General features: G+C 39.4%; 1 protein-coding gene across 12 annotated transcripts in view; it reads left to right on the top strand.

Annotated features, from left to right (window-relative positions):
- The window catches only part of adgrl3.1 (adhesion G protein-coupled receptor L3.1), a 1303645-nt gene that overhangs the window by 731659 nt on the left and 555977 nt on the right, over positions 1–16009 (top strand). The gene's annotated exons all lie outside the window — the stretch shown is intronic.

Here is a 16009-nt window from a genome sequence, read left to right on the forward strand (position 1 = left end):
TGTTGGATGGGGGCGGCATGGTGGTGCAGTGGTAGTGCTGCTGCCTCGCAGTTAGGAGACCTGGGTTCGCTTCCCAGGTCCTCCCTGCGTGGAGTTTGCACGTTCTCCCCGTGTCTGCGTGGGTTTCCTCCGGGCACTCCAGTTTCCTCCCACAGTCCAAAGACATGCAGGTTAGGTGGATTGGTGATTCTAAATTGGCCCTAGTGGGTGTGTGTGTGTGTCCTCCTGTGGGTTGGCACCCTGCCCAGGATTGGTTCCTGCCTTGTGCCCTGTGTTGGCTGGGATTGGCTCCAGCAGACCCCCGTGACCCTGTGTTCGGATTCAGCATGTTGGAAAATGGATGGATGGATGTTGTTGGATGGAGAGGGACAACTTTTCGATTAAGAAAATATACTTTGATTAAAATTTTTAGTGAATTACATTGATTAATCGCTGCAGCCCTACAATTTACATATGTACTCACTAACTTCCTTAAGAACTTCCTTAAGAAGATTAATACTGTCTAGCCTTGGTGATTTGTTACATTTCAGACCATTTAATCTAAGCAGCACTTCTCCTTCTATAGTTTCCAAATCACTAAGCACCACCTTGGCTCTCCCTGTTGGTAAGTTAGTTACTGTTACTGTTGATAAGTTATTGAGTTCTTCACATGTTTAAAACTCAGGAAAATTTAGAGCATTTGCTATTTTCACCATATGTATTGTGAAATTTTTGAGCACTTTTGAGACCCTCCCTAACAGTGCTACACACCGAAATGTGAGTGAAGCGTCTGTTGAGGGTTGCTTAACCATTGCTGAGGCAACTGCAGGTTTGCAGTGCCACCAAGTTAAATGCAAGTTAACAACCTCCCCATGTAACACGTCTGTTGCCTGATGGATGATATGTGGAACATTATAACCCGGCCACTCACCTGGCCCCATCCCTGCTCATTTGTTGTGTCTGTATGTATTGAAGTGGTAGCTCCCATTTGAATAAATACTCTGATTGTTCCTATTTTGATTGGAATAAAGTTAGATGTCTTGAAGCCTTTAGAATTAGTGTCTCTCTTGGGTGCAAGGCAGTGACTTATGCATCACAGAATCCATTCCCGGGAATTCGGGAATTCGGGAATCCTGCATTTCATTCCCGGGAATCCCGGGCTCCTGGGCATCTCACATGTGAACGGTTTTAGAACGACTGACACTTATTTTTAATAAAACTACTGCAATATGTTGACACAAATAAAAGACTAACCTTATCTACAAGCAGTTCATGCTGTCATAGAAGTACATACAGGTGCTGGTCATAAAATTAGAATATCATGACAAAGTTGATTTATTTCAGTAATTCCATTCAAAAAGTGAAACTTGTATATTAGATTCATTCATTACACACAGACTGATGTATTTCAAATGTTTATTTCTTTTAATGTTGATGATTATAACTGACAACTAATGAAAGTCCCAAATTCAGTATCTCGGAAAATTAGAATATTGTGAAAAGGTTCAATATTGAAGACACCTGGTGCCACACTCTAATCAGCTAATTAACTCAAAACACCTGCAAAAGCCTTTAAATGGTCTCTCAGTCTAGTTCTGTAGGCTACACAATCATGGGGAAGACTGCTGACTTGACAGTTGTCCAAAAGATGACCATTGACACCTTGCACAAGGAGGGCAAGACACAAAAGGTCATTGCTAAAGAGGCTGGCTGTTCACAGAGCTGTGTCTAAGCACATTAATAGAATGGCGAAGGGAAGGACAAGATGTGGTAGAAAAAAGTGTACAAGCAATAGGGATAACCACACCCTGGAGAGGATTGTGAAACAAAACCCATTCAAAAATGTGGGGGAGATTCACAAAGAGTGGACTGCAGCTGGAGTCAGTGCTTCAAGAACCACCACGCACATACGTATGCAAGACATGGGTTTCAGCTGTCGCATTCCTTGTGTCAAGCCACTCTTGAACAAGAGACAGCGTCAGAAGCGTCTCGCCTGGGCTAAAGACAAAAAGGACTGGACTGCTGCTGAGTGGTCCAAAGTTATGTTCTCTGATGAAAGTAAATTTTGCATTTCCTTTGGAAATCAAGGTCCCAGAGTCCGGAGGAAGAGAGGAGAAGCACAGAATCCACGTTGCGTGAGGTCCAGTGTTTCCACAGTCAGTGTTGGTCCATTATGTTTTCTGAGGTCCAAGGTCAACGCAGCCGTATACCAGGAAGTTTTAGAGCACTTCATGCTTCCTGCTGCTGAAGAACTTTATGGAGATGCAGATTTCATTTTCCAACAGGACCTGGCACCTGCACACAGTGCCAAAGCTAGTAGTACCTGGTTTAAGGACCATGGTATCCCTGTTCTTGATTGGCCAGCAAACTCGCCTGACCTTAACCCCATAGAAAATCTATGGGGTATTGTGAAGAGGAAGATGCAATACGCCACACCCAACAATTCAGAAGAGCTGAAGGCCACTATCAGAGCAACATGGGCTCTCATAACACCTGAGCAGTGCCACAGACCGATCGACTCCATGCCATGCCGCATTGCTGCAGTAATCCAGGCCAAAGGAGCCCCAACTAAATATTGAGTGCTGTACATGCTCATACTTTTCATGTTCATACCTTTCAGTTGGCCAACATTTCTAAAAATCCTTTTTTTGCATTGGTCTTAATTGATATTCTAATTTTCCGAGATACTGAATTTGGGACTTTCATTAGTTGTCAGTTATAATCATCAACATTAAAAGAAATAAACATTTGAAATACATCAGTCTGTGTGTAATGAATGAATCTAATATACAAGTTTCACTTTTTGAATGGAATTACTGAAATAAATCAACTTTGTCATGATATTCTAATTTTATAACCAGCACCTGTATATCTTTAGTTGCAGTAATAAGAGCATAGAAAGCACAACGTCCTCACAGGAGGTGCAGTGATAGTGCTGCTGCTTTGCAGTAAGGAGACTGTGGAAGATTGTGGGTTCGCTTCCCGGTTCCTCCCTGTGTGGATAGCACTTTGAGTACTGAGAAAAGCGCTATATAAATGTAATGAATTACTATTATTAAAGTGTCTTCCATGCGAGGCCGCACCTTCGTGCAGAAGTACGCCAGCCGCTGAGAAAGCATGCTCTGCCTCCACTGAAGTAGGCGGCACAATCATCAGATACTGATACACTTGTTCTAAACCACGCCCGCGCTTGCTGTTGCGCTGAAACACTGCCATTTCAGCTTTTACTGATGCATCCAGTTTCTTGTCATCATTCTGTGATGGCAAGTTTCTTGGCACAGATAATGCGGATGCAACAGACTGACACATTGCAATTTCAAGTTGCTGTTCAAAGCTGTTGTCTGATGAAGTGCAAGCTGCAGCAATGGCACCACCTTAATTATTTTCAAGTATAACTCTGTTATTTCTTGATCAATTTTTACACTTTTACACGCTATATATGCGAGCTTGGCCGTTCCCATTTTCCCGGGAATTACAGCAGTTTCATTACCGGGAATGCGGGAATGAAAAATGTCCTGGGAGCCCGGGAATGGATTCTCTACTCACAGTATATTTTAGTTTAACCCTACCATTCCTTATGCACTATACCTAGTCATTGACTTCTTTAACTTCTAAAATACTGAAAGAATATCTTTGGGCCATCTTTGCTTTTTCTTTAATATTTCTCTACAACAGAATTTTACTTTTCTTACAATTAGCACTAGAGATTTAGTCCTGTCAGCCTTATAAATCTGTTTATAACTTTTTTTCTCAGCTTCTTATTATCTATTGCAATGTTTTCCTCATAGTCCTACTGTTTCCAAAATTAAGGGTAAATATTATCCTGAATTAAACGTAAAATGCTTCAAATCTCTTAATTCTTAATAGCCATTGCTAATTTATGTTGTTTATCTTGACTTTGCCACCTGTGCTAAACATTCACTGTGTTAAAATTAAAAATAACTTTTGTTTTGGATGTCATGGTGGCGCAGTGGTAGCGCTGCTGCCTCACAGTAAGGAGACCTGGGTTCGCTTCTTGGTTCCTCCTTGCATGGAGTTTGCATGTTCTCCCTGTGTCTGCGTGGGTTTCCTCTGGGTGCTCTGGTTTCCTCCCACAGTCCAAAGATATGCAGGTTAGGTGTATTGGTGATCCTAAATTGTCCCTAGTGTGTGCTTGGGGTGTGTGTGTGTGCTCTGCGGTGGGCTGGAACCCTACCCAGGGTTTGTTCCTGTCTTGTTCCCTGTGCTGGCTGGGATTTGGCTCCAGCAGACCCCCATGACCCTGTGTTAGAATATAGCGGGTTCGACTGACTTTTTGTTTTTATATTTGTACTCTGCCAAAACACCTTGAAATGTATATTATTTTCACGAGATCATTAAGGTTCATTCAACTCACCAAATCTGACAGGGCTCCTCACAAAATAACCCTCTACTTCCTGTGACTGTGCCAGTTTTGCATCCATTTACACTCTACACCCTCAACTCCCAATTCTTTTAGTTTGATGTCCAAATTCTCATGTAGCACTTATTAAATGCTTTTGGAAAAATCAAGATAAATAATATTAGATGCAGTATGCACCACTGTGATCACATCCTTTTGTTGCTTCCTCAACAAAATTCCTCCTTCTTCTGAACCCATGCTAACTGTTCAGTGAAACTCCTGCTTCCTTAATAATGTCTTCCATTAATTAACCTGTGATGCACAGTAAACTTACTGGCTTATAGTTGCTTAGATCTGCCTGATCACCCTTTAATGAGATAATATTTACCATTTTCCAGTTCTTTGTAATTTCCCCAGTGTGCAGTGACTTCCTAAAAGTGTATGTCAAGGGCAGAGGTGGGTAGAGTAGCCAAAAATTGTACTCAAGTAAGAGTAGCGTTACTTTAAAATAATATTACTCAAGTAGAAGTAAAAAGTAGTCATCCAAAAAATTACTCAAGTAAGAGTAAAAAAGTATTTGGTGAAAAGACTACTCAAGTACTGAGTAACTGTTTGTTGTTCTAAACTGTTTTTAGAAATGTTGTAATAAGACAGACAAAATATAAAATAATGTGCAAATTCTGCTATTTCCAAATAATAAAATAAAAAATGAGTACAAATGAATAACATCTTTACAAAATAAAGATGCACAAATAACATACTTTTCCAAATCTCAGTTTTTCACAACAAAGCTTTTGAAGCCAATACCTACAGTAAGTAACATACATGTATGTTTGAACAGTGCAAACTACTTACAGTGACAAGATATACTGTACACTGACAGTATAATACTGTATATTTACTTTGTGGTGTAGCGGGCCCGCAGCTTCAAAAAAAAAAGGCCAGTTTCAAATCCATAAAGCCGGGTCACTCTCCATAGGCGCAATTGCATGACCACGGGGAGTTAATGAGGTAGTTGGAGCGAGTCACACCTGCATGTGCGGGTGCGATCATTCTCAATTGCTTCATTGGTGTGTGATTAAGGCCCACGGAGACAGGAGTGTATATATATGGGTCGGCACAAAAAAAAGAAGGGGGAATCAAAGAAAAGAGAAAAGAAAAGAGTCTGTAGGGGACCGGCATCATCACACACTTGCCCTCCAAATAGCACAGCTGATAGAAGATAATATTAGAACAAGGCAGCTTGTGGGCGTACAAGAAGTCTCACTTTACCATGACTGTCTGTGTCTGTGCATGTTTCGTGAAAACGTGCTTGTTTAAAACAAGCTTGTTCTTTACTCAGTGAAGTGATGGTTAGGCTTCAGTAGGAGTTGGCTCTCAAGGTTCTTACAGTGAAGCTGTGACCGTTTAGCAGTGAACAGGAGCCCCGCATAACTAAAAGTCTCTCACAGGCTACACATTTTAGCATAAGTAAGAAAATACTTTTATTAATTTAACATAACCTAAATAACTAACAAATGGCTCTTACAAGAGTTATTAGTCTTATACACCTTATATTTTGTTTTTGTTCCTTTGCAGCTTCTTTTTCAACACTTTATGAATCCACTGCAGTTTTTTTTATTTTCCTATTAATTCCAAATTTGTATTATGAACCTGTCTTACATTATGTGTAAAACATTTTTAAACCTGTTCTACTGCTTCTCGACTGTCTCTACACTTAAAAATGTTAACCTAGTCCATCTTCCTTAGATTTTGCTGTATCTGCTCAAAATTTTTTTTTATTGTATTTATTAAGCAAGTCAAGTTTTACAAAATTAGGTTTGAAACAAATCAAACCCCACCCCTGAGAAAGAGCTAGGCCAACAGAATAAAACTTTAATGGTAGGAAAAATAAATAAATAAATAGAATAAATAAAGGGAAGAGAATCCGCTTCCTCAGTTTAAATGCTTATTCTAAAATATTATAGATTAGATCCTGCCAGGTTTTGAACAAGTTTTGTACAGATCCTCTAAGTGAGAATTTAAATTTTTTCCAATTTCAGATAACATATAACATCAGTTATCCACTGACTTAAAATAGGTGAATTAGGATTCTTCCAATTGTGCAAGATAAGTCTATGTGCCAACAGTGAAGTAAAGGCAATTGCAGTTTGTCCTTCTCCACTTTAAGCCCACCTGGAAATATACTAAACACTGCTGTTAGTGGATTAGGAGGGATTGTGAGAACAAGGCTGTCTGAAAGGCATTTAAAGATTATGGTCCAAAAACATTTGGCGCACGTCCAAAACATATGGCCCAATGAGGCTGGAACATGATTGCTATATTTGCAGGTTGGATCTTGCCCTGGAATCATTTTGGACAATTTTAAACAAGACAGATGCACTTGATATATAATTTTAATTTGAATAATTGTATGTTTTGCACATATGGAGCTAGAGTGAATTCTGTGCATCCTTTTCCCACTGTACTCTGGGATCTTTGAAATGGAGGGATTTTAAAAGGTTTTTATATATTGCAGAAATGCTAAAGTGACTTTAGCTGCAGGTGGAAGCTCCTGTCACACTCTACACCACTGTGTTTGATCTTATTCAGGAAAAGATCCCAGTTGCCCCACATAAGAAAGACTTTCTGAGACTATGGTCATAAAGCTTATGAAACCGTTGCTGGACAAAGGCAGAACTGTAACCACAGTTGCGAGGAGCTTCCACCTGCAGCTAAAGTCACTTCAGTACACATGTACTTTGTGAGCATGCCTGTGTCAATCAAACAGAGGAAGCTCTGCAGTCTTCCTGTGACTTTATGCTGTAGGAAAATAAGTAAATAAATCAAGGTATATAACATTCGATGTGGCTTTTACATAAGTAATATATAAATGTTATAAATGGTGGTGGAGTGGTGGCTCTGAGGCTAGGGATCTGCACTGGCAATCAGAAGGTTGCCGGTTCGAATCCCGTAAATGCCAATAGGGACTCTGCTCTGTTGGGCCCTTAAGCAAGGGCCTTAACCTGCAATTGCTGAGCGCTTTGAGTAGTGAGAAAAGCGCTATATAAATGCAAAAAATTATTAATTATTATTATTATTATCACAAAACATAATCACAAACAGGACTTTGCACAATATCTTGGCAAGCTCTGTAAGCCCTGCTTTTTCTTTGAAGTACACGTGTGGGGCTGTCTGACTAGCACTATGATGCCCGACCTGTTGCTGCATCCAAACTGTGCCATCTTTCGCCTTTATTCCTGGTGCAGCTGCATTGTGGGGAGGGCTTCTGTTCTCTTTCTCCAATGTAGAACCCTCATCCTCATCTGAGTTCACCTCTGTTATAGCACGTCTTTATTTGAAAACAGCAGTGTCAGATCTGGGGGAGCCTGAACGTGACTGAGAGAAGTAAAACTGAATAAATAAAAAAAAAAATGCTAACCTTTACAAGCACCATAAATTTACACCGGCTGTTACAGACTCAAATCGAATGTATGTTTTTATTCTACAGTAGTAACAATAAGAACAGCTCCTACTCAAAATGATAATTGTGGAGGGTGCCCGGATTTGATCCTCATACCTCTAGATTATGAGGCAGCAATTCTTACCACTGCAGCACCCAAGAGGTCATATCTGTGTTGTACCCATCACCTGATTTTTTTCTTTGGTTATATTCTTGAATAAAAGCGCATTTGTTTTGTTATACATGTACCTTTTGTGAAAGTGTTTATTTGATATTTGGTCTTCACACATTATACAGTCCATATCAAAATTTTATCGTTAGTACTATAACATGAAAAAAGTTTCTATTTTCGGTATTTGTTCAACATTACTTGTGTTTCTCGCATTTCCTGTCATCCTACACTTACCCAGATCGTTGTAGAACACACATGAAATGCATGTATTGTAAATAACGATATATTATTTACCCTATGCAACTAACAGGACCTCACACGCAGATAAAGAAGACTTGAGCTAGGATAACTTTTTGCCCAAGTTATTTTTCAGCTCTGGCGGTGGGGGGGGATGGGATAACAGGCTACTTGCTGCTTGTGCTGATTGGCACATTTACAAAATAAAAGACATTGATGGAGATGTGCGAATAGATTTAAGGTGGGCCGGGATTACAAGTTTTTTCGTAGGCTTCAGGGATTCTAGTGTTAATATTTTCCATACAGACAGCAAAATTTTGTTGATAAAGAGCTTTATGTTTAGTTGTTATGTTTACCCCTAGGTATTTAAACTGCTCTGTGATAATAAAAGGGAAGGTGTCCAATTCAATATCGTGTGCTTGAGAATTCACTGGAAAGAGCACACTTTTATTCAAATTAATTCTGAGACCAGAAATCTTTTGAAATTCTGTTAGTGCTGTTAAGACTGCAGACACAGCATTTTGTGGATTTCATATATATATATATATATATATATATATATATATATATATATATACTGTATATATATATATATATATATATATATATATATATATATATATATATATATATATATATATAATATTGTGGTGGGATGCCCCTTCGCAGTATATTCAGGGGGAACAGCCCTGGAGTATGCAATACCTCCCCCTGGACGTTAGATGGCCGCCCCCCTGGGATGGAGCAGTGCCTCAGTTTCCCACAGGGCTCCAGGGAAATTGGAGTTGGATGCAGCCCTGTTGGGTCCTGCAGGCACCGCCAGGGGGTGCTGTAACTGGGACTCCTGAGCCCGTATGGGCAGCATATTCGTCACACCCGGAAGTGCAGCCGGAACTCAGCGATCAAGCACCTGGAGCACTTCCGGGTGGACTATAAAGGAGCCAGCGACCACCACTCAGCAGCCAGAGTCGGGTGGAGGAGGACAAGGTTGCCTGGGAAGAGTGGTGGTAGGAGAGACAAGTGTTTTGCTTGGTGAATTGTGCTTGTTGGGACTGTGTTGTGCCTGCTGGGTTCATGGGGAAGATGTGCCCCACAGGTGAAGAAAAATAAATATTTGTTTTATTTTACAAGTGCCTCCGTGTGAATCTGTGTCGGGTCGGTCGCAATATAGCGCCTATCTTATAATATATATATATATATATATATATATATATATATATATATATATATATATATATATATATTTATACAGTATAGTACCATGTAATCTGCATATAGTGAAATTTTCTGTTCAAGTGCTTCTCTTATAATCCCCTTTATCTCATAAGCATTTCTCCAGTGAACTACCTGTGGCTCAATGGCGATTGCAAAAAGTAATGGCGACAAGGGGCATCCTTGTTTAGTACCATGGTCTAGTTTGAAGTAGTCTGAAATAATGTTGTTAATACAAACTGAAGCTTCTGGACTGGTATACAGTAGTTTGATCCATGCACAAATGTTCGGGCCAAACCCAAATTTCCCCAATGTAGTGAAAAGGTAGTTCCATTCAACCATATCAAATGCTTTTCTGCATCCAATGATAATAATATCTCCGTAGTGTTAGACTTTGTGGGTGAATATATTACATTAAACAGGTGTTGAAGATTGGAAGCTAAGTGTGTGCCTTTAATAAATCCAGTTTGGTCTTGTGATATTACCAAAGGAAGCACTTTCTCAATCCTTCTAGCTAGGACTTTGGAGAGTATATCATCATTATTCAGAAGTGAGATTGGTTAGTATGATGCACATTGTAAGTCCTTATTTTGCTTCGGAACAATGGTAATTAATGCTTGGTGAAAGGTTTGAGGTATAACTTTTTTTGTTTCTAGCTTCTGTAAAGGTTGCTAATAAGAGGGGAGCTAACTTAATTGAGAATTTTTTATAAAACGCAGCAGGGTAGCCATCAGGGCCTGCTGCTTTCCCACTCTGAAGTGAGTTTATAGAATCTAGTAATTCTGATAGTGCCAGAGGTTTATCCAATTCCTCTGCACTGAGAGTATCTAGTTATGGTATCTGTAATGCATCCAAAAATGCATTAGATTGTTTCTTGTCTTCTTTAAACTGAGTAGAAAATAAGGACTTGTAGTAGCCTATAAATGTGTGCATTATATTTTTATGGTCAATGACTTTGTCTCCGTCTGTGTTGGTAATTGCTGGAATTGCATTGCAAACTTCCTGCTTGTGGATTTGTTCATCTAAGATCTTATTAACTTTGTCTCCGTGTTCATAGTAATGATGTCTTGATTTAAAAATTAGTTGTTTTGTTTCTTTAGTTGTTAAGAGGTTGAGTTCTGAATGAAGAGTTTGTCTTTTCCTGTGAAGTGTCTCATTTGGACACCTGCCATGTTCTTGATCAATTCTGGTAATTTCACTGATAGCTCTGATACCTTCTTGGTTTCCAATTTAATTTTGTGGGAAAGATATAAGATAATCTATCCTCTTAAGAAAGACTTCAGAGTTTCCCAGAGTATTCCTGCAGAGACCTCTGAGGCTATATTTGCCTCTAAAAAATAAATTTGTTGGAATATAAATTCTGTACAATTCTCGTCTGCTAATAAAAGTGGGTTAAGACGCTAACTGCAAGATGAATATGTGGAGCATAATGATTTGTGCTCCATGATCAAAGGGGTGTGGTTGGAGAAAACAACAGCATCGTACGTACAAGATTTAACCGTAGGCAAAAAATTGTTATCTATAAAGAAACAATCAACTCTTGAGTAGCAGTGACGCACTTGTGAGTAGAAGTAATATGCTCTTGAGTTTGGTTTTAGTAATCTCCAGGGGTCTGATAAGTTGTGATCACTTACAAACTGTGTAATTGTCTTTACAGTGTTAGATTTCATCACCCTTGTGATTTCTGGTTAAATAAATTGCCCATGATGATCACATATCTCCCTTCAGGATCAAATACTACATCTGATACTAGAAATGAGATTCTTCTATGTATAAAAAATCCCACACCTCTAGTTTTCTTTGTAAAGCTGAAATGGAATATTTGGCCAGTCCGGTCTATTGCTGCCAAATCTGATACTTGCTTAATAAGTGGGTCTCCTGTAAAACTACTATTTTAGTGTTTAGACATTGTTAGATGAGAGAATATTTTATTTCTCTTAAATTCGTAATTGAGATCTTTAACTTTCCAGCTCACAAAGTTAACTGTTTGGCCATGGAGACATTGCTTCTGAACTTTTGTTGTCATATTTTTGTCTTGATTTAAGATAAGACAGCTTTGATCTTAATTTTCCCAGGAGTTATTGCCATGAAGCCTATTGTTGTGTTAGAAGTTATAATTATCAGGATTAAAAGGGTAGATTAGAAATAGATTGCTCTTTTGCTGTCCCCCATAGTCCCCCCACCACCCCATTTTGGTGAGGCTAGACCACACTTCACAAAGTCCCTGTCCTCTGACATACCTAGAGACACAACATGTCCAAAACAAAACAAGCCCCCAACCAGCGGCGTATAAGGATTAAAATAGAGATATCTATTGACGATACAGTCCAAATGCTATAAGCATAAAATATAATCTTAAACAGTCCCGAGAAAGTAAACCCAGTGAAAGATGTTAAACAGTATCCCTAGATAAGAATAGTAAACCATAATACCATAAACCAAGGGTATGATGTTAAACAGTCCCCTAAAAAAAATGTACACATACATACATACATACACTCATATAATTGTAATTAAAACGTAAACATGAAGTGGATGAGAAGGAAATAGGATGTATAATTACAATATCAGTATCATTGCAAGCCGATCAAACATTAGGTAAGATCTTCTTTGCCATACCAGAACCGGATGCCAGACATGATTGTAGTTCAAAAAAGTTTTCTTAGCTCTTTTTCTGCTTCCTCTGTAGAAGTATAAATGTAGAGCTTGCCTTCAATGTCCACTTTCAGTTTGGCAGGATACAAGAGGCTGTATCTGATCTCGGCTTTCTGTAAGTGCTGTTTAATGTTGTAAAATGTGGCACATTTAGCAGCTGTTGGGAGTGAGAAATCAGGGAAAATACGAATTTGGTTATTTCCAAATATAATCTCTTGTAGGCACTAATTTGTGTTCAGGATTAAGATGTAACAAATCTTTTCTTGTAAAGTACCCCTTCTTCACTTTTGATCCACTGTCTACCAAACAAACTGTATACATCTTTGTTTGGGGGATGATATGCTGTTGTAGACTTCAAAATCATTCCTCATAGATAGTTCTATATTCGACCCATTTTTGTAATAGTCCTCCACCACCACCACCATCATCATCAAGACTGTCTTTTTATTCTTAGAGGAAATGACCCATCAAGTCCATCCTTAGCATGTTCACTGCTTCATTAACAGTAGTGGTTTGTCATATGTTCTTACATTGGCAAAATGATGTAACATTCTTTTGCTTGGCACCAGATGTCTTGGCAGATACTTGGCCATCACGCTACCTCAAGGATACGCAGTAAGGTGTTTGTTTTCCTCATTTGCTCAGTGAAAGGTTTGTTGTGAAAATACAAGGGGAACTCCAAAATAAGCTGCTGTGGGACCATTATGTGAAATATGTGGCCCCATTTCTAAATGGAATTTGATTAGAAAACTTTCTGACATTCCTCAAAGCAGTTGTGCTCAGGTCTCATCTTAGAGTCATCTGTATGGCCCTGAAATACAGCACAAGTACATAATGATTGCTCTGTTAACTGCAAGACAAGGTATAGTTCAGTCACCAAAGACTTAAATATGGACACAACTGTCTCCAAGATCTCTTTGGAAATTAATTTGCTGCTGCAAAGCTACCAGTCATAACACCTGCTTAAACAGAAAGAAACCTTTAATGCATGTAAGTGTCCAAAACAAAGCACTTGTTGGGTGGAACCCTTTTCTGGGAGAGGCACCACTTTTACATAGTCCAGTTCATGGTATGTAAGATATACAACAAATTAGCAACTTACAATCACATGGTAGTCAGGTGATAGAATGACAGTCTCAAAACTGAAGGATTTTTAGGACGGCAACTGGGACGTCCCTTTTATTCATCACCAGACAGAATAAATAGTGTGAAAGAAGAGAAAAAAAACGCCACTTTGCTCCCCGGTCTGGGACTTCCCATAAATTATAACAAAGGATCACAACGGGACAGTGCGAAGTCCTGCGGCTTGCTCTGGCCTCAAAAGACACCTTCTCCTGGGATGCCCTTCTTTTATGGCAGACTGATCGGAAGGGGCAGGGTTAGGTGCCCTTTCTGGGTGGCTTCTCAGCATTGTAAGGGAAGAGTACAAAGTTATCGTCTCGATGCATCATTACATATCTGTACCAAGCCTACAGAGGAGCCATTCCGATACACATCCATGACACATAAAATCAAAAATGGATAAGAGAAGTCCTAAGTGTGAGTCTCTAAGATTCACTGACAAATAAAAGTCCAAGATGGCAAAAGCAGTTACATAATGAATAAGTAAATGGGCTGTCCCATTCAGGAAAGGCTGTCAGAATGTGTGGAATGGCAAAGGTAACAGTAATTAAAAACCCTTTAGATACCTTCCTTGCATTCCATCATCAAAGTCTTCTTGACAAGTTTTTTCCATGCAAATTATTGCTCCGCAATAATAATCTTAGATTGATTGGTTGCTTATGTAAATTAGTGCATTTTCATTCCAAATGACTAGACTGGTTAACAGTAAATTGACTAATCTCAAAACATGAATTTTTAAGTATCTGCTTTTCTAAGTTTTACAATAATTTAGTCTTAGTGCTCCTGTACACAAAATATTATAATACACGAGGAAGTGTACATGTAGTTTTGCTTTTGGAACTGATTGTAAAACAGAGAGCAGCCAGGCAGACTTTAGATGAGAGAGACCAGAATATTGACTTTTACAAGAAGGTGGAGTAATAAACTCAGGGAATCTGAGGAGTAGTTCCATGCATGGAGAGGAATGGAAAAAAAGTATATGGTGTCCTTCTGAACATGGAGTGACAGAAAAGAAAAGTACAATTTTGGCAAAAATTAAAAGAGAAGCTACTTTAATGTGTTTAGTCTTTTAACTTTGTCCTTTAATTAAAATGGACACTCCTTGTCTGAGTTTTGGTGGACAGGGAGACTATGTTTACTACAGCAGCTCACATTTTGAATTAATAAATGAATGGATAAAGATACATTTGCACTTATTGCTTAATAAACAATAAGCTTGTTAGCATAAGAGCCAAAATGATCTATTTTATGTATAAACTTATTAAACATTTCAGCCTTGTATCATATTGATAAACATCTTATAAACATTTTATTGTTTGTGATTATGACAACCATTTTACTGTCATATACAGGTAGTCCCCAGTTTACGGACATCTGACCTACGACATAGGAACGGGGCCGCAGCTGCACCGCATGCGCCTCAGTAACTGCCACTCTATCATCTTCGGCTTGCGGACGTTGCAAGCGGTTGCTGGGCGGAGGCTGGAGGAGGGCGATTTCGCTGCCCGTGCAGTGTAGTGTCCCTTGGGTGGCTCCCTGCGGCAAGCGGTTTCACTGCCCGCCCACCACACACACCTGCCCCGTTCGTTCTAGGTGCGTGGCTGGTAATGCTGCAAGCGGTGATCCGGTTGTGGCTGAACGGGGCGGCAGGGGGTAGCATTGTAGTGTGCCTCGGATGGCTGTGTGTTGAATGGGGGCGGTGGTGTTGTGTACGCTGCAGGCAGCATACTGTACTGGAGGTAACTGTGAGATGGGCTGGTGATGAACTGCCCCTCGCTGCCCCCATTCATTCTCAATAGCAAGCCTGCTTGTAATGTTTCGCACATAGCAGGAAGTTGTCTCTTGTCAGTACAGGGTGGTCCAGATCTAATTATGCAGATCTAGATCGTCTGGATGACTTTGATTTATGCAGGGATGATTCCAGTTTGGCGCGAAGACGATTCTTCATGTCGTCAGTTCGCACACTTCTCAATAGTCTGGGATTTTTCGGGTGATTTTCTATGTAATAAACTGAATAAGTTATAGCGTAATGAAAATTGCATAATTAGATCTGGACCACCCTATACATCAGACGTGTTGACGACTGGTGCCTTCCTGCTATGATAGTTGTACAGTGCTGTGCAGAAGAGCTCATCTTAACCTTTTGTCTTCACCCTTCAACAATGTCTGTGAAACAAAAATCTGATGCAAGTGCTGGTGATATATTAAAGAAGAGAAAAACCATCACCATCGAAAATAAAGTAGAAATGATAAAAAGGTCAGAAAGAGGTGAAACCCCATCATTCATTGGCAGAGCACTTGGTTACAGTAGGTCAACAATAGCATTTATTAAAATAACGTACCTGTTCCGACTTAAATACAAATTCAACTTAAGTACAAACCTACAGTCCCTATCTCGTACGTAACCCGGGGACTGCCTGTATATTATTGATAACTGTTTTGTGTACATGTTTTATTAGTTTAAAATAGGTGTGTATTTTAAGTATTTTTATAGTCACTCAATAATAAGCCCACAGAATGTCATTTTGGTAATAAAAACAATGGTAAAACATGTGGTCTGCAGTTGAATTGTAAAAATACCAAGGTTAATGCTGTAGACCATAAGATTTCTACATGTCTGTTATACAGGAGCTTAATGTAATAAAAAAACTGGTATTGGAATCAACAAATTGGCGATCCGTATTGGCCCTAAAAAAACCTGATCCAAGCATTTCTAGTCTAGTCTTTGCTCCCCATCAGGTAATGCTGCTCCGAGCACTTCTTCCTCCATCTCTCAATTGTCTTCCTAAAGGCTCCTGGCCACACAAATGCCTCTAGCATTCACTCAGTT

This window comes from Erpetoichthys calabaricus, chromosome 5 (genome assembly GCF_900747795.2).
Source record: "Erpetoichthys calabaricus chromosome 5, fErpCal1.3, whole genome shotgun sequence".
Classification (NCBI taxonomy): Eukaryota; Metazoa; Chordata; class Cladistia; order Polypteriformes; family Polypteridae; genus Erpetoichthys; species Erpetoichthys calabaricus.